At 34.0% G+C, this 22,653-nt stretch overlaps 1 protein-coding gene and 1 long non-coding RNA gene across 2 annotated transcripts in view; one reads left to right on the top strand and one right to left on the bottom strand.

Annotated features, from left to right (window-relative positions):
• LOC119069177 overlaps positions 1-22,653 on the bottom strand; it is a 329,111-nt gene that overhangs the window by 305,863 nt on the left and 595 nt on the right. The gene's annotated exons all lie outside the window — the stretch shown is intronic.
• LOC119069306 overlaps positions 16,143-22,653 on the top strand; it is a 481,283-nt gene continuing 474,772 nt past the window's right edge. The window contains exon 1 of the long non-coding RNA XR_005086305.1: positions 16,143-16,152. This is a non-coding gene — a long non-coding RNA (uncharacterized LOC119069306). The remainder of the gene's footprint in view (positions 16,153-22,653) is intronic.

Genomic DNA, 22,653 nt, shown 5'->3' with positions numbered 1-22,653 from the left:
ATTGGATAATTTCGTTGGAATTAAGCAGGTGTATAACTGGATATGCCACTAAATTTTCTGCTGAAGTATAGGAAAATGTTTCCCATTTTACATAAAGCCGGTATCTAATTACTACACACATATCATATACATTTGACAAACATAACAACATTCAAACGTTATTTTCACATGAACGTAACCTATATAGACCGACTATATACACGAAAACTACCTGTATATCTAGTGTTAGAAATTATTGTACTATTTTAATTTATCCCCCAAAAATCCAGCTAGAGGTAATAGCAGGTTTGTATATGTTTTCATGCGTTGCGGGATAAAAACTACCATGGCTACATATATGTATAGAGATTGTATGTAATACGTAACATGCATGGAATATATACTCAACAGATATTTATATAGACTTCGTTTCATTTAGACATGTTTTTACTATATTTGATAAAGCTTTGGCAGATTTAGTGGATTTAGACATTTTGTATAAATTTGGTAATTCGTATATTACCTTTGTAATTCCCAGTAAAATGCTGGCTTTCCGAGAAATTTACCCTTTTTGCCAACGGTTCTGCACATTCATACCATAAACGGATAAATAACTTGATATTTCATTTGCGAACATCAGCATAAAAACAATTTTTGTTAGTCTATTACCGCACATTCACTATCCTATGCGTCGGTTGTGGTTTTTTTCAGTAAAACCTTTTAAAATTTAATGGCTATAATTCGGAAATGTATACTACACACAACATAGTAATGACAATACGGTAAAAGTGTTGTGCAAAGAGCTAGTGTGGAGCAATAGACCATCTTCATTTCGTACACTAATTGGTACATATGTGAGTAGTTTGGTGTTCAAACATAAACACATCGAAACATTTCGATGTTGCTGGTACGGTTAACCAAAGTGTCGACAAAGCCAACTATATTTTTGGGTGACAACGGCGCTAAGCACTAAACCACCAACGACCATACGTACGTGCCATAAAGCTGACAGAATGCTACATAAATCGAAAGATTAATCTAATCACCCCACACAGATCGAAACAGTCAGTGGCAGAAACCATTGAATGGAGACCATTCGCTATATAACACAGTAATGAATGTCATTAGACGAGATATGATATTTAATTGAACACAAAATTTTGATTAAGACACACTGTCAGTACAGTTGGGTTACATGGTTTATTAGTAGCGCAGATAGTTTGGTTGATGCATTAGATAAAATATTTGATTAGAACCCCCATTTGTTGAATATATCTACTGAAATGGAGGTAAAGATTTCATTGATAAATCAATACCCCTTTTGAATGAGTTTCTGTTCGTAACTTTGCACATATTATGTATTCTGCGAGTATTCTTTAGTTTTTCCGAAATATTTTGACCGTACCCCTAAAAAATTGGACAAATTATTACGAAAATAATATTCGGGTCATCCCCAGTGCGATTCCAATTTTCTCCCGTTTAATCCATAAATTCCAGACGTGTGTCATCGCTCGGCACTTTCGTTAGGTTTTTTTTGGTACGTGAGCCTGTATATACTTTACATTTACCAGACATAACTGCAGTGGCATTTACTGATACTTGCTACTTCAGTCATTTTATATTTCAAGACACTCTACAACCTCGTTCAACATGAGTCTAAGCCATGAGTTTGAGTATTTTAATGCATGGTCTACCTAGTTATACTACTTTAACTCTGTTCAGCTCTTAGCTTAGCTGTGACAACGAGAATTTCGAAATTTTTTTGCTTTAGAAAAATATTCACCTCCTCAGCGAATTCTTGAATGAAATCACAACAATTTACATTTGTCGTGCAGAATGTTCTCCCTCTATTCACGTTGCTAATGCATTCAAAATATTTTCGTTTCATAAAAAATTAATAGTTATTTATCTACCAAGGTATGTATGAAGGTATTTTTTCGCGCTAGATGTCGATTGTCGATCCGAGGCGAAGCCGAGGTCGACAAGACGTCGTGTGCGAAAAAATACCGGCATACCTACCGTGGTAGATACAACGTTTTTCGCAATTTCGGGCCATAATCACCTTTCCAATGCAAAACATGTCCTACATTTTGTTCCAAAATTCTTGTGTATACAGAAATTCAAACGATCAAGAAGGCTGCATTATAATACACATTGTATATGATGTAAAGAGACGCGTTGAATGAAATCGAGTAGTCAATGCTTAGTATATACGCTTCAACAATACGTTCGGTATAATTGTGTGACTCTATAGCCGAATGGCTATAGTCACTGCTTTGTGTTCAAAAACCTTTTGGTGTCGGGGGTTCGATTTCTGGTCAATGCAAGATTTTTAATTATAAAAATTTAGCCTTCGTTGAAGATAATAGGTTCTTTAGCGTGCGAAAAAAAGTTGATATCGCACTGCGTGCGAAAAAAAAGTTAATATCGCACTGTGTCCAGAAATACAGTGACATAAATACCTTCAAAACGACATTAAATGGATGCATGGAAAGGTGATGATTATGGACCGGAATTCGGTATTGTTTACTCGTTTACGGTAAGCGTTACACTACAAAGAAGAACGCTCTGCCAGTGAAAATTAATGTACCTGGATACAGAATTCTGAACTAGGAGACTGGGTCTATGAACTTCTAGAGAAAATAATTAGCAGAAATTTTAATTAATTGAATCTCGTTTACAATTACATTTTAATATACCAATTACCACCCATTGGCACCCATTACGACATATGGCAAAGCAGACTAAATTATCGAATACGTATACATCGCGAAAGCTTTGAATCATGACAACAATTCGCTTGATTAGACATCTTCAAGTGTTAATTTCTTTGGAAAAAAGTGTACATTACGTAATTGACAACATTTGTGTGCGCTTCTGTTGTTTTATAGTTGCTTCGCGATGGCAACGCTCTCCCTGTTCGTACACTCTGATTATATTCTGATGATTGACAGCGCTAACAGTATCACTAGCAACGAATAAAAGTCTTCTGCTTGAAATATGAAACCAAATGAAATAGAAATATCATTCGCTCGACAAATTAATTCATTGTACTTATCCAGATTATTTTCTATCGAAGTAACGATGATGATGCTGATGATAAAATATGAAATAATCTTGTTTGAATAATATTCTGTTATGTACGTATATGTATACTGTTGTTGCCGCACATAGCTTAATCTGATGATGTTAACTAAACTACGTCATGCCAGTTTCATTTTTTATAAGTAATAGTTTTGAAATTTGTAAAATGTTGACGGTAGAATGATGGTGGTCGTTTCGCACGTAAAGGTAAAATGAAACTCACTTAATCGTTTGTCGATTAGCATGTCAGTGTAGTTTATTTATTTTTGTATTATTTTGAAATCTAGAACAGTAGAGCTTCCAAATTCAGGTTAAAGTGATAAAAGTAGGGATACCGGTTTTGAGGTACTCGGTATATTACCGAACACTGGTATCGTGAAAATCTACTGATTTTATTTTCCTTACAAGTCACCTGTTGCAATTTAGAGGCAGCGAAATTTCAGCATGAATTTGTTTCAGAGGTTTTTCAGCTGATCCAGTGATCCACGCAAACAATCAAAACTGTTTTACGATTTTACCGCTACCACCGTATAAACAATTATAATTATATGTGTGGATCAACTGAAACATGAGCTCATGCTGAAATTTCACTACCTCTGACTGTATCGACATTCACGAAAAATAAGCGTATCATAAATATATATTGAGCGATTTAAAGTTCGCTTGCTCTACCATAAAGTGCACTTCACAGTAGAGATATATAAAAGGATTTTTTGAAAGTAGTCAAGGACTTCAAGGATTCGAAAGTTTTTTCCCCTGGAGATTTCATTTTTTTAATTTTTCTCATAAGGTAAAAGCAAAATAAAATGATTGAGTCTGGTTTTTGACAATTGAAATTTAATTGTCAAAAACCAGAATCGATCATTTTATTTTGCTTTCATTTTACAAAACTTATTTTTGTGGTTTTTTTTGTTCTAGCGCCCCTACTGACTTTAGATTGTGGCTACGGCCCTGCTTCCCAACTTAAATTAACCTTGTACACCGCAGCTTGTTTGAATACAACCAGCAATTATCATTCAAAACTAAATAGGTGTGTGACTGTACGCGCTGTACGCCGAAATATTTCGTCGTTATTTCTCTAATTCAAAAGTTAGCTGAAAAACACTTTCGTACTGCAACCATTTCGAAACTACAGTAGAGTTAAGATGTGAAACACCTTAAAATATATGTTGGTCCTGGTACCGGTACGTACCCATTTTGTTTTGCAACTCTGCCAAAGACGAAGCCTGAGTTATGCCGTAAAAATGTTTCCAACATTATACTTACAGGCATTTTCAATTTTCACATTTCCTTAAAATATTTTCCAACGAACGTTATCGAAAATTGTTATATGCTTTTAACCGCATGTAAAATAATAATCCTCCGATCTACTGTAATTGCTACACCATTCTGTAACATGCTGTTTGCCTTTCTCGTTAAATATTTTCGGAGACTGTCGTGAACATGAATTCTGTTGCGTAATAATTCGTTTCCTTTAATATTGTAGTAAACAAAATCCGCTTCCTTATCAATAAATCTTATTAAAATATTTATTCTATAAAATTTAACATTATACCCGACCACCTTCGCACAAAACCCCTTATTCTTATAACGAAAAGATCTAATTATTATCTCTCTTACATAAAGCGTGTGTTATAGATAGGTTCCATTCAAAATCATCTAATGGAAAACAAAACCGATGAGAATGCTTGCCACATATGGGACTTACGGCTTTAATACTAATATACCATGTAATACTTAGTGCTCCCGGTAGGAATTCATTTTATTTTATGTATTAGTAAAGTAAGTATAATGTTTGTATCTTACATATATATATATATAATATGTCAGGTTGGTTGTGGCTGTTTTGTAGTGCTTCAAAATAAACAGCATATCCTACCCTACCCATATATAGATGACGAATGGCAATATAACGTTAACTATGTCAATATGCTCGGTAAAAGACTGTATAACGCTTGTATCGAGTATTTGATATAATTTTTTAAAAGAAATAAATTCCTGCATAAAATGAAACCGGATGCAAAATTAACTTTGGCAATTTTTTGGGGGAGACGATCGTACCCCACTTAGCAATAGAAAGAGAGATTGAAGAAATTGGAGTGAATTGTAGAGACTTTTTCTAAAAAGAAGAAGAACCAAAGTACATTGGAAGTGATAGATAAGATAGATGGGGAGGAAGCAAAGGTAATGAAATCGGAAAAATGTTTCTTTATTAAACTGTTTACGTTAACACGAAGAATTGTTGCTTTGAGGCTTTTGACTCGCTACTCCTTCATAACAGTATTTTTTTCAACAATGGGTGTCATTCACGAATTACGTACGCTCTTAGGGGGAAGAGATCACACGAAACCGTACGCCTACAATCAAAAGCAGTGAAATTTTAGCATGATTTTGCTTCACACATACAATCAAAACTGTTTATATTTGTTTAGACGGTTGAAGCTGCTACATGCACACGATGCACACGCGTGGTAGTGTTAAAACCGTATAAAGACGTTTAAACAGTTCTGACTCTTTGAGAAACAGCTGAAGCAAATCCATGCTGAAATTTCACTGTAATTTTCCGAATTAACTCCATATTGTTTTGCGTACGCTGGAGAGGGAAGATCGAATATTCAAATTTTCTCATTATTGGGTTCTTCGGGCTTGTTTTATAAGGCAAACTCAAATATTCAGGCCAATCAAACAATGCCATTTTCATTTACGTGATTGACCTTCAACCAATCAGATAACAGTATTTGCCTTACAGAACCTGGACTGAGATCTGCAAGAGCCTTACGGTAATAGTTGAGAGTGTTTTGAATATCAATTGTGGCAACTGAAGGCAAAAGATTGTGTTGGGGTAAAGTCACTTCGATTAAATGCCGAATATTTCAAACTCTGCTAATTACGGAACTGACTACGTTTAACGAAAACTATACTACGTACGTATGTAGTACGAACCGACTGAGTGAATACTGAAGCATTGATCGCAATTGATATTGCCTTTCCGCTAAGGATGATTGAAATTTGTCGTGCATTAGTTTTAAAAAATAAAATAAACGAGCCGTCAGAACAGTCGGAGCGTTTGCTGCGACTGAGCCCCGTACAAACCCGTACATCTATTGCGTACGTGACCCTAGTTCGTCCGCCGACCTACTCTTACCGTAAGCCTAATGCGCCCGTAAACGTCGGTAAAGTAAAATTCTTATGAAATGTGAACGTCTTAAAAATTGCGCATAGCGCAATTACGAAGCCCCGTACGACGTTCCTTTCAAATGTAACACAAATTTCGAATTGACCTAAAATTATCTCAGTCCTCCTAGGACCCAAACTTACATTTTTTCAACAATTAACCTATAAATAAACAATTTACTGATAAATATGCTAGTATATAGCTCAAAATAACCATCTATACCGTTATATAGCTCAATATAGCTGTATATATTTATATATAGATATCCATATTTGGGATCCTTGAAACACCCCACACACGTAACCACTCACTTCCCACTAATCAGTGACTTTGTAAGTATCATTTTCACCGATTTATATTGATTTTACAAAAATCCAAAATGGCGGCCGACGGCCATTTTGTTAGGATGTGGAAAGTAGTACGGCTGCTTTACATTCGTTAGTACCTTTCAAACAAAAAAAAAATCATGAAATTCGGTCAAAGTTTGCTCGAGATATTAACGAAAAACACCACCTTCACTGTACGGCCGAGTAGCCACATATAAGCTCACTCCAAGAGCCCTAGCTCACGCTCTGGTGAATCGAATTTCATAAACTTTTTTTTCCCTGATTGGTACGGTCTAATAAAGCTATAATACCTATCTAATAAAGCAAAATCCATCTAAATACGTTCAAATTTAGCCAATCTACAAGCAAAAACGGCTTGCCGCCCTGTACCTAGTTCACACCAAGGGGTCTAACTCATGAGTCGGTCATCCAATTTTCATAAACTTTTTTTTTGTCGATCGGTATTGTAAATACCTTTCATTTGACGTATCACTTACAAGTGTAGTGTTTAAATGTCTGGAGATATCGTCGAAAAACAGTTAGGCACTTATTGGGCCCCAGCTCCGGAAGGGTCGACCCAAAATCGCCCATCTTCGAACTTAGCCTCACTATTTTGACTATCTTTCAGGGAAAAAAAAAATTTTTGAAATCGGATTTGATTTACTCAAGATATCGACGTGACAGACGGACAGACGGACAGACAAAATTTTTATTGTGGATTCGTTATCTATGAACATAGGCAAACACTTTGCCCTTACCGTCTGCTTCGAATTCCATCAATTACACACGGCATCGTAATCCTTTAAGCCCCTTCGTACTTCGTACGGGGCTAAAAACCCTAACGGAGAGGTAAAATTGCATTGCGATTTATGTTTAAAGGTGAAATTGGTTCACATCAAAGATAAGTACAAAGACAGCAGAAATTAAACTTAAACTTTTACTAAAAGAAGTCCTTAACTGATGTAGCGCCAACATTCAGCTGACTATGTGTGGTTGTTATGTAGATGTACCATATCAAGGATATATGTATGCCAAGAAGTGATTCCAATAATTTTCACATTTCAAAAATCATTTTTAGCATTAAACTTGGGTTGCTACTTTCCTTTAAATATTTTCTTCACGTATTGCGAATATGAAGAAAAAGAAAAACAGTCAAGGTGTCACGTCGTTTTCTGGAAACTTTTAGGTGTCGAACGACTTTCATTGTATAGATGCATCACGGATGGTATTATGGATGATTTTAGTTCGATTGTAAGCCTTTCACATTCCCCCACAGAACCGACATCACCACCAGACTAAAAGAGGCAAAAAAACACGTTGGCCCAGCTAAATAAAATTGATATTTAATATGGATTCGGCGGTATATAGACGCAAAACAAACGAAAATAATTTATTTATGAAGTAGCCCATACTTATTTCCCGATCACATACAAAATATCCTAGCCATAACCATGCGGGCACATACTGTGGAACGTGTGGTATTCTGTGAATAAACTCTCATAAATATTTCTTTGCTTTTAAGAGATTTGTGTCATTGCATGTTTCATTTATATTTCTTACAAATTCCAATATTTATCTTTATATATCCCTCGTATACCAACAGCCGCAAATAAACTAAATGTAATATCCAACAAATATAAGCATAATCTATACGGTATGGGGCTGAAACTTTCTTTTATATAAATGAAGAGAAAATAAAAGAATAAAAATTCGACGAAAAAAGTGCCAAAAGGATTTATTTACGTTTTCGGATGTGCATATAGATAGATATGTAGTGTACACAAAATGCCAAGCTATACATATAGATGTGTGTTTGTGTGTATGAGCACTGTAGTTGCGAAGGAAAGTTAAAGAATAAAAGCTCCTTATAGTTTCCAATGAGAATGGAAAGTTGAAAAAAATAATCATTATTTACTCAATGGTTCCAAAGAAAATATTGTGGAAAATACAAATTTTTATATTTGAAGAAGTTCAACGTCTCAGTGTCAGTGTGAGTCTTTCGTTTTTCTTTTTCCATTTTGTTTTCTTTTTTCCTTTTTGGCAACAATTCAAACTCTGTTCTCTCTGATGCATAACTTTTATTTTGTAAAAGATTTGTAAACGAGAAATAGGGCAGCAAAATGCTATTTAAATCCAGTAAATTACTTACGATGTTATATTATGAGCGCTCTGTAGCAGCAGCAGCTATTTTTCAGTGAAATTATTTTCTCGATGTTCACGATATTCTTTGATTTTTTGTAAACGGTTTCTTTGATTCGCCAATAATTTCTATAAATTGAAACTTGATGAAAATTTCGATGAATGCAATGACCTTACAAACAAAAATCTCTGCATACCTGCATTGAAGATTGACAAAACCTTGTTCAAATTCAAACGAAAACAAATTGGGCCAGCAATGAAACGTTTTGTAAGATATGTAATGAAAATGATTCTATGACCGAACGAGTTATAATTAAAAATACCCCAGCAAAAAGCACAAAACATTTTTGATATTTTAATTTTCAACCGAATAAATGAATTGTGTTTGTTTCGTCTTCATTTCAAAATACCACAAATGCTTCGTGGGTGGCATCATAATAACTGTAGATACACATAGCGACGCGAGTTTCACGTAAGAGTCTTATCTTTTCAGACCTTTTCCGATTGTTTTGAAATGTCAAATTTGCGAAAGCTACGCATTTTGATGATTGAAATGAATCAACCGACCAAAATGCGTAGCTTCCACGAGTTTGACATTTCATAAAAATTTGAGAAGTAGGTCTGAAAACAAAATACTATTATGTCAAACTCGAGTTGCTATATACACCTACAGCAAGTTTCATAATGAAATGAAGTCTCGTATTGGAACACACAATATATTTGTATGGATCTTGAAATGTTTAAATTTCCATTGTTTATTTTCAAAATCAATTCAACAATTTATAAATTATAAATAAAAAATTTCACCAAGATTCTTTGATGGAGGAAGAGTTCCAAGAATCGAGGCAACGTTTCCTCGTTGAATGGCAACAGAAATTCGTTGAATCAAATAACTTGTTGCTCGACGTTCGTTAGTGACCTGTTTGATTTTGCTTCCGATTTGTTTCAATAATTGAAAACCCACTTTACCAATGACTCCTGATGTTTCTGATGCAATTGGGACGAAAATAAATTGATCCATTAAGTGCCTGTAGTGGTCAAATTTCTTGTCTTCCGCTTGTTTGGCTGCAAAGCCACGATCACGTGACGTTCTATCGACATAGGATTTTGCAAAGGTGTCAGCACAAGTGTAATCCCAAAGTAAGGACTTTCCTTTGGCCCAAGGGACCAATGTAAGACCATCTGGTTTCTTTCCATCAGGTCGTGAACAACCTGGTGGTTCACGAACGCAAGGTACTTCTGCCGATTTCAGCGATCGCTGGATTATGTCATTAACGGATTCATGCTTTGGTCTTGTTCCTGCAGCTTTTGCACATGACAGACCATGTCGACCGAATTTGTCGACTTTTGAGCCGCATACACACCTGTGAGGTTGAACGATTGCTGCACCGAGTCGAAGAGATGTTGCGACACGAAATTCGTCGTTACTCAAGTGGGACCCAAGCTGTGGGGATGGGAGAGCTTGCAGCCAGGCACCGGTTTCAGGACATGAATTGGCCAAGAATCGGGCTTTGTCTTCTTTTGTATGTAACGAATTCTGTATTGTTATGACCTTCTGCTCAATTTCGAAAATCTCCCATGAATGTTGGTAGATTCGAACATTATCCTCAGGTAAGGAACCAAACTTTCGACACCACTGTTCTTCTGCTTCAGCCATAACAAGGTCCATTTGTCGGAAGGGTTCAGGTAAATGTTTAAATAGATAGATTATATTGAAACGCACCGATACGTGAAACGAATGAAATCAAAATCACTGGCCCGCGAAAATCGGTTCGGGCGCGACAGCCTCCCACTCGAAAATAGTTTCATTTTGCTTAAACAAGAGGTTTTCGAGGAAATTACAACTAATTGAAAAATCGAACAGTTTTCATGAAAATTTAATTGCAAATGTCAAGAACTTGATGGCATTTATGATACATAAAAGCCCTCTAAACCACTGTGCGTCTTTCTAATAAACAGGTAAAACAGGTAATAATCTAATCATAGCATCTGCACACGGGCTCAGTGCTATGATCCAATCTGTTAGACACTTAATGCTGTCAGTAGTTTTTGCTGTTCGATCAGGTTTACATACTCCTAAATCGTTTTGTCCATGATGCCATTTTGAAGCTCAAGCTCCAAGTCAACCTTAGATTCGCGGCTGAGGTCGCTGCAAAATTTCAACTATGACTTTTCGATAGGCACCGTAAGTTGGACATTGTTATCAACGTATGTACTTCCCTTACACCTTCCAATTTGTTTTGTGTCAATCTTAGTGGAGGTGTGCAGAATGTCCAATCATAGACGGTGATATCGATGAAATACAAGTTAGAGACGCCAAGTTAGTCACACCGAATTCACCGAATGTAAAATAGAGTGGAAGAAGAAGTTAAAACTAGGTGAGACTAAACACAATAAATGAAGGGCATGTACAGCCGTAATAGTAAATATTAATCGAAAATAGGAATCAAGGTTGGGTGGTTTCACTAAGGGATCGTTCGCAAAGTATGTCACGCATGCGAAAGAGATACAAGATATGTTTAAGAATAAAAGCATAAAAAGGGTTGCAACCACATTTTAAATTCTCTCTTCAACAGAACCACAAATACGGCAAAACAACTGTCCATTTATACACGGAAGTGACCTTTTCTGCAATTAAAACCCAATTTGAGCCTCAATGTTTTAGATAAAAAACGACTACTTCATTATTTTCGTGCATTAATTTGCATCGCATTCATTAGCAACTCTTATGCTTCACCTGCATAACTATACATTTAAATTGCATGCTGTAAATAAGTTTGCATCTCATATTCACACCATTCGCATCACACAGTAATTTTAGAAACATTGTCGAGTCGACTCATTCATGGTTGCAATATAGCTGCGACTCTTTTATTTACAACTTATGTTTACTGTTGAGTCAATTTGACATATTGCCATTTCAAGGTATTTTTTTCTAACTTTAACCGTAAACTAAAGGTTTTTCTTTTTCACTGTGACTATGTTGTCATACATTGATAATAAATGCTAGATTTGAAATGATGGTAAATCCTTCTGTCAAAGATTGTTGAACTGTTAGTAATCGTCGATGTCGATATGTTCAAATCCGTTCAAAAGATTTATGTACTGTGTGACCGCACACTCAAAATATACACGTACGGCAAACATATCGTTAGTAGTTATCCAATCTGTTACTTCTTTGTTGTAAATATTTACAACGCAGGTTGATACAAATCTACTACTTCATTGGATTTAAAATACGTTTTGCTATATATTAGAAGAAACCGTTGTCCTGCTCTCAGGTCATATTTTCTTTGTTGTAGATAAATATATCACCAGCCATTTACAATCTAGACTTGCTTTCTCAATTAAAATAGGATGGCAATAATGGCGTTGTTGTTGTAGATTATGATAGAAGGTTGGGGCGAAATTCTGGGAGAATATGTATGTACTGATGGTGTGTGCCTGATTTCTTTTATTGTAAATTTCATCTCACGGAATGAATATTTATCCGACATTTATCTGCTGTATATTTTCAAGTTTTCTGGATAAATAAATGTTAAATATTCCATCCGAATAAGGAAGACTTATCAGACTTTTAATATTTCATGTGTGCTATAATTCGCCGTATCACTGTAAAAATAATCGTCACGTTACATTAATACCTTCGTTTCAACATAACAACATCAACTGCCTCAATTTCTTTAACAGTTAGGAATTATTTAAATGAAATTTGGGCAACAAAATACGTTCAGACTTTCAGAAACATTACATCGCATTTCCTCCAGCTCAGGAAAAAAAAAGAAAAAGAATTATCACTAGAACCTTGAAGTAGATCTTATCACAAACCCCACTTAATAAATTATTGCTGCCTCGCACGTTTTATGGCATTTCCAAAATGTATGTTTACGCACACGACTTTCAAATAAGAAAAGAGAACAGTCAAGAAACGCGTCACATGAATAAAACGAAAATGAAAAAACGTTTTCATAATGAATGAGTAAGAAGTCGGTTACAGTAAAAATAACAAGAAAAAGATTGAAACACAGTCAAATGGCAATGTATTTAAAGGATAACCGAACCAATGAACTTAAAAAGTCATTGACGATTCATTGACGATTATTTTATTTTGACGCGAAGAAAAATTTTTCCACGTGTTTCACAAGGCACGTGAATTACCTGATATCCAACATGACATAATAGGGATATGTAGGTAAAAATTTAACCAACCATTTCACCATTTCACTTTTGCGCTCAAGCAAATTTTCCCGAAATTGATTTTCATATTAACTCGCAAAGCGACAATCTTTTCATTTTCTTTTCACGTGAAAATCGACAAAACATTTTTCACTTTCGGATTTAGATTTATAGAAAAACATTCGTAAAATAGGTTTAGGTTTCATCGAAATGTCGAATGGGAAGAATGAATTTAGGTTGGTGTGAGGCGCAGGGGTGTAACTTAGAACAATTTTTATTGTCGCTGCTTAGAACATTTTTGATTTTTGTACCAGCCCTGTCGTTCAAAAACATCGAATCGTTTTTTAATTTTCTGAATGAGCTCATTACCGACAATACCACAACATGTACCGAAATATTTTTTGAACCGGTGGGTGGCGAATTAAAGTCGCATTTGCGTCTAGTTCTCCAATTAATTTAATTAAAATCTGATTCTTATTGTAAAAAAAAACTTGGAACGAGCCGAACAATTCTTATGATCTGGAATTTTGATTACCCAACGCAGATCCAGTCAAATAAATCGACAAACATTTTAAATGCAAATTTAACCGATTTCTGTGATACAATTGGAAATTCCAGATCATACGAATTGTTCGGCTCGTTCCAAGGTTTTTTTTTTAAATAATATCAAATTTTTATTAATTTAATTAAAGAAATAGATGCCCTAAACGAGTAATGTTATAGTTTTCGGCAACAACGATTTTCTGTTATAGTAACTTTTAATTGTCTTCGGCAATTGCCTAAAATCGATGGTATTTTACGACAATTTTTATGGTAAAGTGGTACTACACCCGTGTGTGGAGGCCAACATTCTTAAAATTTAAATCGGGGGAAATGCTGGATACAATGTAAAGGAGACGAAAACAATTTTGCGGAAAAACGATGGATGTAAATTAACATTTAACCTAAGCATAACGGTACAGAATTTCATATTGATTGATTTCTTGTTATTTCATGATAATAAATATTTTGGAAATGTTCAATAAATTTGAATTTTAGCGTAGTGCTTGAAATATGGATCTGTTTCAACATAAATGTGAATGTTAAAAAAAAAAGTTTTTTGTTGTTGTTGCTCCGAATCTGTTTCGGAACACAATGCAAAACTAAATTTTAAATGTTAAACAACTTCACAGTTTCGAAAATTGCATTTAAATTTATTCTGTTCGAAATTGTTAAGTTTTATCGTTTTGATTGTTTTCACGAAGTAACTATTTGCTCCGGGTGCGAATAGAGCACAAACTGGCGAATTGATTTCGTCAAAAAATAACCGAATTTGTCTGACAGCAACAATTCTGCAGTTACGACATATCGCTTCTCTATTTGAAGTTCTGCATTATGAACTTACATTAGTAGTAAAATATCATATTGGTATTGACGTTAGCTTTTGCGTAATTTCGTAATTTCGTAATTTAAGTATGGTTTAAACTCAACAAAAAGTACTCCGTGTGAGAGCAGGCTAATCAGCCCTTAGTAAATAGTTTTTTTTTTATTTTAGTTAATTACTTTAAATATCAAGTTCCATTAGCAAAATTATCTTTGAACGATATTTAATGGTGACTCAAATGACATTAAGGTTAGTTGTAGGAAATTTAAAACTTTATGCTGAACACTCAGGAAACTTTGCAAAACATGTTTCAATCAATTTTGCACTGTTTAGAACAACATAGCAATTGTTAAAGTTTATGAAAATTTCTATCGCGAAACTCGATTGTTGAATTTGTTTTGGTTCGACCAAAGACCAAATATAAATTTATGAACAACGAACCGCTTTAGTAATGGAAACTGATTGTCAATGTGTGTGTTCAGCCTAAGTGAGAGAATTTATGTGTTGAGTTAATATTACCGTTCAACAAAGAATTGTGGGAGTTGCGGGAAATGTCAATATTTGCATTAAAATATTGTTGCATTTAAAGTGATAAATTTTAATTTCAAATATGATAATGCAGTATTGTTAAAGTAACACGATAAATATGTCATGCCACACCATACTATAATTGTGGTCAAAGAAACCGAAAATATTAACAGATACAAATGATATTATTAAAAAAAAAATGTTTTCGTTCTCTACAACAGTCTCGGCTTTCAGTCTACCTATAAAGAAAAACGAAGATTTTTAAATCGGAAAAAGTTCACTCGAACAATCAGTTTTTCCTACATACTGGAGGTGTGCGCCGGCCCGCACCGAACGCCGCTGAAAATTTCACTAAAAAACCAGCCGCCGCCGCCGCCGAAAAATCAAAACCACTATAACGTCTATTTCAAGGATCCTGAAATTTTTAATTAGTTTTAAGAAAGACTGATATTCTGGTGAGGGAGGTTTTAGTTTGAATTTATAAATTTTTTGTTTTATATAGATTCGCTAGATTTCGCTAGATTTTCTATTTAAATTTTTCTGTTACACGATTGTAAGGCAAATATTGACATTTCCTGCTACTTGTGTCATACAGTGATACACGATACAGTGAAAATTCGTCTGTTACAGAATGATAAATTAAAGAACTAATGGAGGACGCTAGCATTTTTCGACGAAAACGATAATGCCCCACAATAACAGTAATTCCCAACAATAATGCCCCGTCAAAAATGGCGACCATTGTGAAAGCATTCACATGGACCAGTCAATTTTCTATTTATTTTTGATTTTTATGCTAAAAGTTCGTCCGGATCTATATTTTATCACAGCAATCCGTAGATCTAATCTGTAGCGAGCTAGCGACTTTGAGCTGGAAAAAATCTATTCACTTTACAACGCGCTGTACGACGACAAACATCATGTGTTCCGCTTGCAGGTTAAGCACGTGTTCGTTGTGTAGTGGATGATGATTGTCGTCGAACAGCGCGTTGTAAAGTGAATAGTTTTTTTCCAGCTCATTGTCGCTAGCTCGCTACAAATTAGATCTACGGATTGCTGTGATAAAATATAGATCCGGACGAACTTTTAGAATAAAAATCAAAAATAAATAGAAAATTGACTTGTCCATGTGAATGCATTCACAATGGTCGCCATTTTTGACGGGGCATTATTGTTGGGAATTACTGTTATTGTGGGGCATTATCGTTTTTGTCCAAAAAAGCTGGCGTCCTCTAATATTTTTAACGTTTCAATCTATTCCACATACTATAATACTATATACACGTTAATATACATATACATCCACTCGACACGCGTATTCAAATTGAGTTGAAATTGTCTGTTTTTCTAATTCTCAATCTGTTTACTAAAAAAAACGATACGTTCAAAATAAAACGCCCTACGATCCAATCCAATCCTTTCAAAAAGCTAAAACATCATTTTCACAATATTTTTCTATCATGAATGCAATTAAGATGCAGCGAGTAAAGTGCTTCATCAATACATATAACCGATGACAAAGAAAACTTTTAAAAGCAGAGAGATATAGAAAATTACTTTGCAGTTTGTGTTGTGAATTCTAATTGAATTTCGGAACGTGATCAAGCCCTCGGAAACTACTAAATCATTACATAGAACGAAACGTATTAGGGGAGAAAATTAATTAAAATGGAAAATCAAAATGATGATCATTCATAAATGAAAGTAGCGTAGTTATACTTAATTAAGCGAAACGATGTAATTTTTAAGTAAAATAAAGGATACGCCAGTTTACAACTTACAAAATTCATCGACAAATCGAAACTTTGATAGAAAAACCATTCATTTGACTATCAAAACGATGCCACAGTAGATGAAGTCAGTTCTTTTTTTAATCAAAAAAAATCAGGCAAAGCCGTACTTTAATTCAAAAATAGGTTTAAACGCTAATCCTTACAAAATTTCAAATGCTCCCGTAAATGGAGATATTTTTTTTAATAGTTTGAATACATGCTGAACCCCCGGAAATAGACCGCATAAAAACAACTCAAAAGAACCTGTAAGTTTACAAAACTACCTTTTAATTAGTGTTATGTATAATTAATGTACAGCCCCCAATTACATTTAGCATAGTAGTACAAACAGCGTCGCTGCATTGGGGCTGTTCAGAGTAGGAAAAAGTACATTCGTGCAAAGCTTTTAAAATAATTTCGTATAAAATTTGAAAATGGAGTGGACGTACAAGATAGGTGCGGCGGGATTGATGAAAGTGTATGTTTGTGTACAGAAAGAGTCAAATACAAAAAAGCAACATTTTTAAGTACGTACTGTGTGATGTCCCCAAACAAGATCCTAAAGCTGTCCAAATAAACAGCAACTGTAGCTGGGCTACAATTGTGAAATTTAATTTTCAGAAACCGGTGGGACAATTGTCTTTAGTTATCCGTTGAAATTCGTACTTCATTTGTTTGTGCTTCGTTTACATTTTTTATATGTTAATTCCGTTTGATTTATTGACCTAATTTCCATTTTCAAATCATTTGTATATGGGGAAAGCTTTGACAATGCGAATTTTGCTTGCGAAAACGGCTAGCTTTTGTTAAGTTAATTTGGTGAAACAAAAAAAAAAAGAAAAGAAAACATAGACGACATTTCTTTACCAATTTATCAGAAGCGCCTACAGTGTGAATCTGTTTTATTCGTAATTCGTACCCAGTTTCGGGTTCAGAAACATTTCTCACACAGAAATTTAAAAACGTTTGAGCATAAATAAAAGACTGGAGCTTTCATTATGGGTTGTATATGTGGAGAGAGAGAGAGAAATAAAATCCAGCAAAATCGTTATTCCACACAATTAAAGTGTCAAAATAATTTTAAGCAATAGCCTCGGAGCCTCGGAGTGATATACTTTCTGTAAAATTAATTTCTAATAAACAAAACTATGGATATATTTTATGAGCCAACATGTATTATTGAATTTGTAATTAGTTTAGTCTCGGTTTATAAACAATTCAGTGTTTGATAGAAACCTGTGCGAGTGGGTGTAATGCATCAAACGAGAAAGATTGAAGAAAATTTTCCACATTCTAAATTGAAAAGCGTGTTTGAGACTGCTCCAAAAGCTCTACTCGACACAACGTATTATAAAAGGTTGAAGTTTGCTTCCAAAAGGAACGTATCGATTGGTATCACAAATTTTGTTAATTCAAGTGTCGAGTGCATTTTTGGTGTACACGTCACTGTAGCTGAATTAAAACCGAACAACAAACACAAACTCTATGTCAACTTTTCGTTCAAAATTTTGTTTTAATTTAAAACGTAACCTGCTGGGAACATTTAGATCGGAAATAGTTATTTATTAATCGAGTGCAGAATGATTTATCAGGCAGACCGAGTGTAACAATACGAATCGTGTGCCAAATAAAGCAAATTGCACTGAGCTACGTACAACGTTGTATTAAACAAAGGCATCTAAAGTGTCACGGCTGTGCATATTATAATGGTATTGGCACTTTCTGGCAACAAAATTTAGCAAAGATCACGATACGTCAAAAATATATGGAGAATTGAGAGACATGACAACTCGTGATCTTTGCTCATGCTCTTTTTTTCATATGAAAATCACGCCCTCTATAGAGCATCTCAAGTGTATAAACTGGACATCGTACAATAGTTGGATCATCATCTTTAAAAACGTCACTACTGCGTAAGTTATATATGAAAATCCATTTAACCCTTAGGAGACGTGTTGTTTTAATACAAAAATTTCAAAAAATTGTGTACTGAAATACAACAAAAATGCAACAATGCAACACTTTTGGTCTACTGTTAGTAATCAAAGAGAAGCATTGTTTAGATCGCGCTACTCTACCGTGCCAAAACTCCATATTGAATTTGTGTTCTTTCCTTTTACAGAGCTTTCGGTAGCTTTAAGCTTTTTTTGTATACCATTGAAATAGTTCACTTTGTTATTGGAAACCAAAAGAAGCTCAAAACTTTCGAAAGCTCTACAAAGCACAGAAATAATGCGATAGAGAGTTTAACTTCACACGACAGAACCGTACTTACATATCTACGATTATTTTTATTCAACCAGTTAAAACATTGGCATTTCAATTTTAATGATGACGATGACGATGATCATGGAAAAAAGAGAAATAGAAAACAATTTAATGGGAAGTTGCGTTACTATGTTAAGTGGACAAACATCACCAGTCGACAGCAAAATATTATAAAATTTCTATCTATACTATGTGCAAGTGCATCTGCACTCGATAATATAATTAAAAATTAATTACTTTATAACAGTCGATTAAAATTAAAATTCTGTTTGAAAATTCATCTATTTTTGGATTGGATGTTTTATTAATAAAGTCAAAATTGAACATTTTGTATAAACCACTATTTACTGGCAGTAACGAAAACATTTTTATAACCATCGATCACTAGCTGTGTACAAAACAAGCACCGTAATAACGTTTGATTGAGTAGAAACACGTAATTATCATTGATGATTATCAAATCTATTACTTCGATTGTTTCAAGTGAAGCACAGTGTTTTATACCAAATCTTTTACTTATATAGTTTTTGTTGTATAAGCTTAACTTTGGCGATCCAATCGTTTATTTTTGGCATCATTATCGATAACATATGACCAGCCGTTTATAGCCGAGATAGGGTGTTGTGTTAAATACTGATATTGCAATCGAAAAAGCCAAGAGGGAATGTTGATTACTATTTAAAGCGCTTAACTATTGGGTAGTTAAGTGAATTTTACCACACCAATAAATGTAAAATTATATTTAGATGTGGAATCTTTTCCAGGAAACCTTTGCAAATATTAAATTACAAGAACTAATATGCAATATGCACCCCGTCGTCTAGCAACTTGATATAATTGAAACTATGCTTAGTTCTCAAGTGACTGTTCAATACTATAAATCCCACTAACAGCACTCAAAGCTGTTGTAATGCACGGCTAATCTTTCTTTGTTTAGTTAGGTGAATCGCACCCTTTTTTAGTCCCGTGCAATGGGCCGTTTCAGACGATTCGTAATAGTACAATTTCTGAGCATTATGTATGGGCGAACCTTTCATTTTTGTGTACAGAAATGAGATCCCAAACCTGAAAAAATTGTTATAGAGTCTTACGAGCAGCAAAAGCTTCTATCAGAGTAAATAAAAATCTTCTGGAAAAATATTAAAAGTTTATTTTAGAAGGGGTTAAGCGATTTCTTATACCTTTACGAATGGAACCATTTCCATGAACTAAAATAATGACGAAACGAAGAACTTTTTCTTAGCCAACTTAATTTTGAGTATGATATTTATCAAATTGCATGGCGAAGAGCAGCTCTGTTAGTTTTAAAAAACAGCGATGACGGAGATTTCACTTTGACTTTTTGAATTAATGTCTTCCGGTTTTTTTTTTCGTTTAGTACGAACATTCACAAATGGCTTCCACTATTATGGCCATTACGTATCTAACTGGAAAGTCATACCCAGTTTTTGATATACCTGCTGAAAGAATTTCGTGTTTCCCTTTTTTACGTACAAATTATAATTTCATAAACTTCAAAGTATGCAAATTAGTACGTACAAAGAGCTCTTTTACTAAACTTTTTGTTCTGTGGCTTCCTTTTATTTCGCTGCTTGGTGAAATAGTTGCTTCAGAGTTATGTTCGTCAATGCAGAAAAACAATATTTTTGCCAGAATTGATTTATTAATGGCAATGAAGATGCGAAAATTAGATTGAGACATTTTTCTAATTAAAAATCGATGCAAAATAAGCTTTTCATTTACATTGCTCGAGCATTTTTCGTTGGATTTATTTCGATGGTTGAAATCTGTTCACGATTAATTTTCTTAATTTGCTAACAAAATTTGCCAAACTTTGCTTACATTACCCAAATTTTGTTAAAATTTTCTTAATTTTGCCAAAAAATGGTATAACAAATTCCAAAAATGGGCAAAAAGCCAAGCCTTTATATATACAGATATATAATGCGAGCTTTTATAGTGAAATGCATGTTATGGGAAATGATGTGAAAGATTTCGCAGCAATGACATGCAATTTGTTAGATTAAAAGAAGTACTAGACTTGATATATTTCTTATCTGTTAGGGTAATTTTCAATTATTAATAGATTCGTGAAGCGCGCCCAGAACTGCAGATCGAACGTAACATCTTAAATATTATCTAATATTTGTAAACGTATAAAGAATTGAGCAGACACGTAGTTTCACCAATAATTTAAAAAAAAATCTAAATTTTACAGTGTAACTTTGCTACTTTTAAGGTTCTGACTTCTCGTAGGTTCTCGTAAGTTTATATTTTTTAATTTTGTGTAAATACCTCAGAAATTTCTACCTAAAAATGTGGTAAATATGGTGGCGATGACTGACTTAATTAATAAAAAATATTTTTTGAAAAATTTAAAAGAAATATCTATCTATAAGCTATACTTACAGCTTAAATGTATTAGCTTATGGTTGGAAGGAGTGCTTATATGTTGTAGACTTTACATCGCCCTAGTGAAAATCGGTGTCTGTATAAAAATAACTTGATATCTAACTAATTCATGGTACTTCAGCTAACAACTAAATTTGTCTAACAAAAAAATCGATCTGACTGTTTCATCTTTGAAATATCTTAACGTGTAATTGTATTCCTTAGCACATCGCATTGCAGCATTTGTCGATCAATAAATACCTAAACATAGAACGAGTAAACAAGACTCGCAAAAAAAACCCGATTGTCATTTAATAAATAAAAAAATAAATTTCATTGCGAACCGTAAACCTTTTATTACACCTCAAACACATTCTTTCCAAAATAAATAAATTGATTCACATTTTAATAAATATGAAAAGCCGTAAACAAACTTGCTAGAACTGTGAGAGAGTAGGAGAGGACCGAAAAAAAAAATTAATCAAAATTTAAAACCAAATTCCGGCATAGTCATACCTCTGGTATAACAATTTTTTACGTGATGGCTCTGTGGCATACCGAAATTGATTTGAGACTTTAATCCTCTTGTGTCCGAAAATAAAATCCCCGAAAAATAAAAAAAAAACCTGTAGCGATTTTCCACCGTATCATCATAACCACGAATTAGGTTCATATATTTTTATTACGCTTCGTCTGGGTGTTGGTATTATGACTTAATGTTCATCAGAACAACGAACAACAACCGACAACAACAACAACAAAAAAATGTGAAACAATTTTATTGAGCCATATGGGACACGGCATGCTACCCATTCATATTCGTAGTTGGAAGGCATATAATAGCAATAATATACACCTTAGCATTATTTCAACAGATAAATTATTATGAATAAGGAGGATAATACTTCTTTGACAACATTTTATAACATGTAATCCAATTCACGGTTGATGTTTTCCGGTTATGGACGTTAAGGATGGATAGTACATACATACATAAATATTCGAGTGCTATACTCCAGGCTTCTGTTTTCGTTATTATTATTTTTTTCAGTCATGTGTTGGTATCAGCGACAAAAATCTAAAAAGCCTATTAGGCAGGTGTGTCGGGCGTTATGCCAGCAACCCCCTCAATTTATATCGTCCTAAAGTGGTGATAATATTAATGAAATTTCTCTGCAAAGGCGAAAAAATACATTGTATATATTCGTCGACTGGTATAAAGCAATTTGAAAATAAAATTTATCAAAAAAATGTTTTTTTTTTTGGAATGCGTTGAGAGAGCACAACAACTTATTTTTAAATAAATACAGAAAAGAAAACATCGGAAAAACAACATTAATTTCTTCGCTGATAAAGCGATTAATTATAAAAACAGATATAAATAAATAAATCGTTGGATTTTGCATAGTAATTAGGTAAAGGGCATCGCTCACAATTTTTCCACTTCAAGTA

The sequence above is a fragment of the Bradysia coprophila genome (genome assembly GCF_014529535.1).
Source record: "Bradysia coprophila strain Holo2 chromosome X unlocalized genomic scaffold, BU_Bcop_v1 contig_26, whole genome shotgun sequence".
Taxonomy (NCBI): Eukaryota; Metazoa; Arthropoda; class Insecta; order Diptera; family Sciaridae; genus Bradysia; species Bradysia coprophila.
The sequence above is the reverse complement of the archived record's forward strand: the minus strand, read 5'-3'. Positions and strand labels throughout refer to the sequence as shown.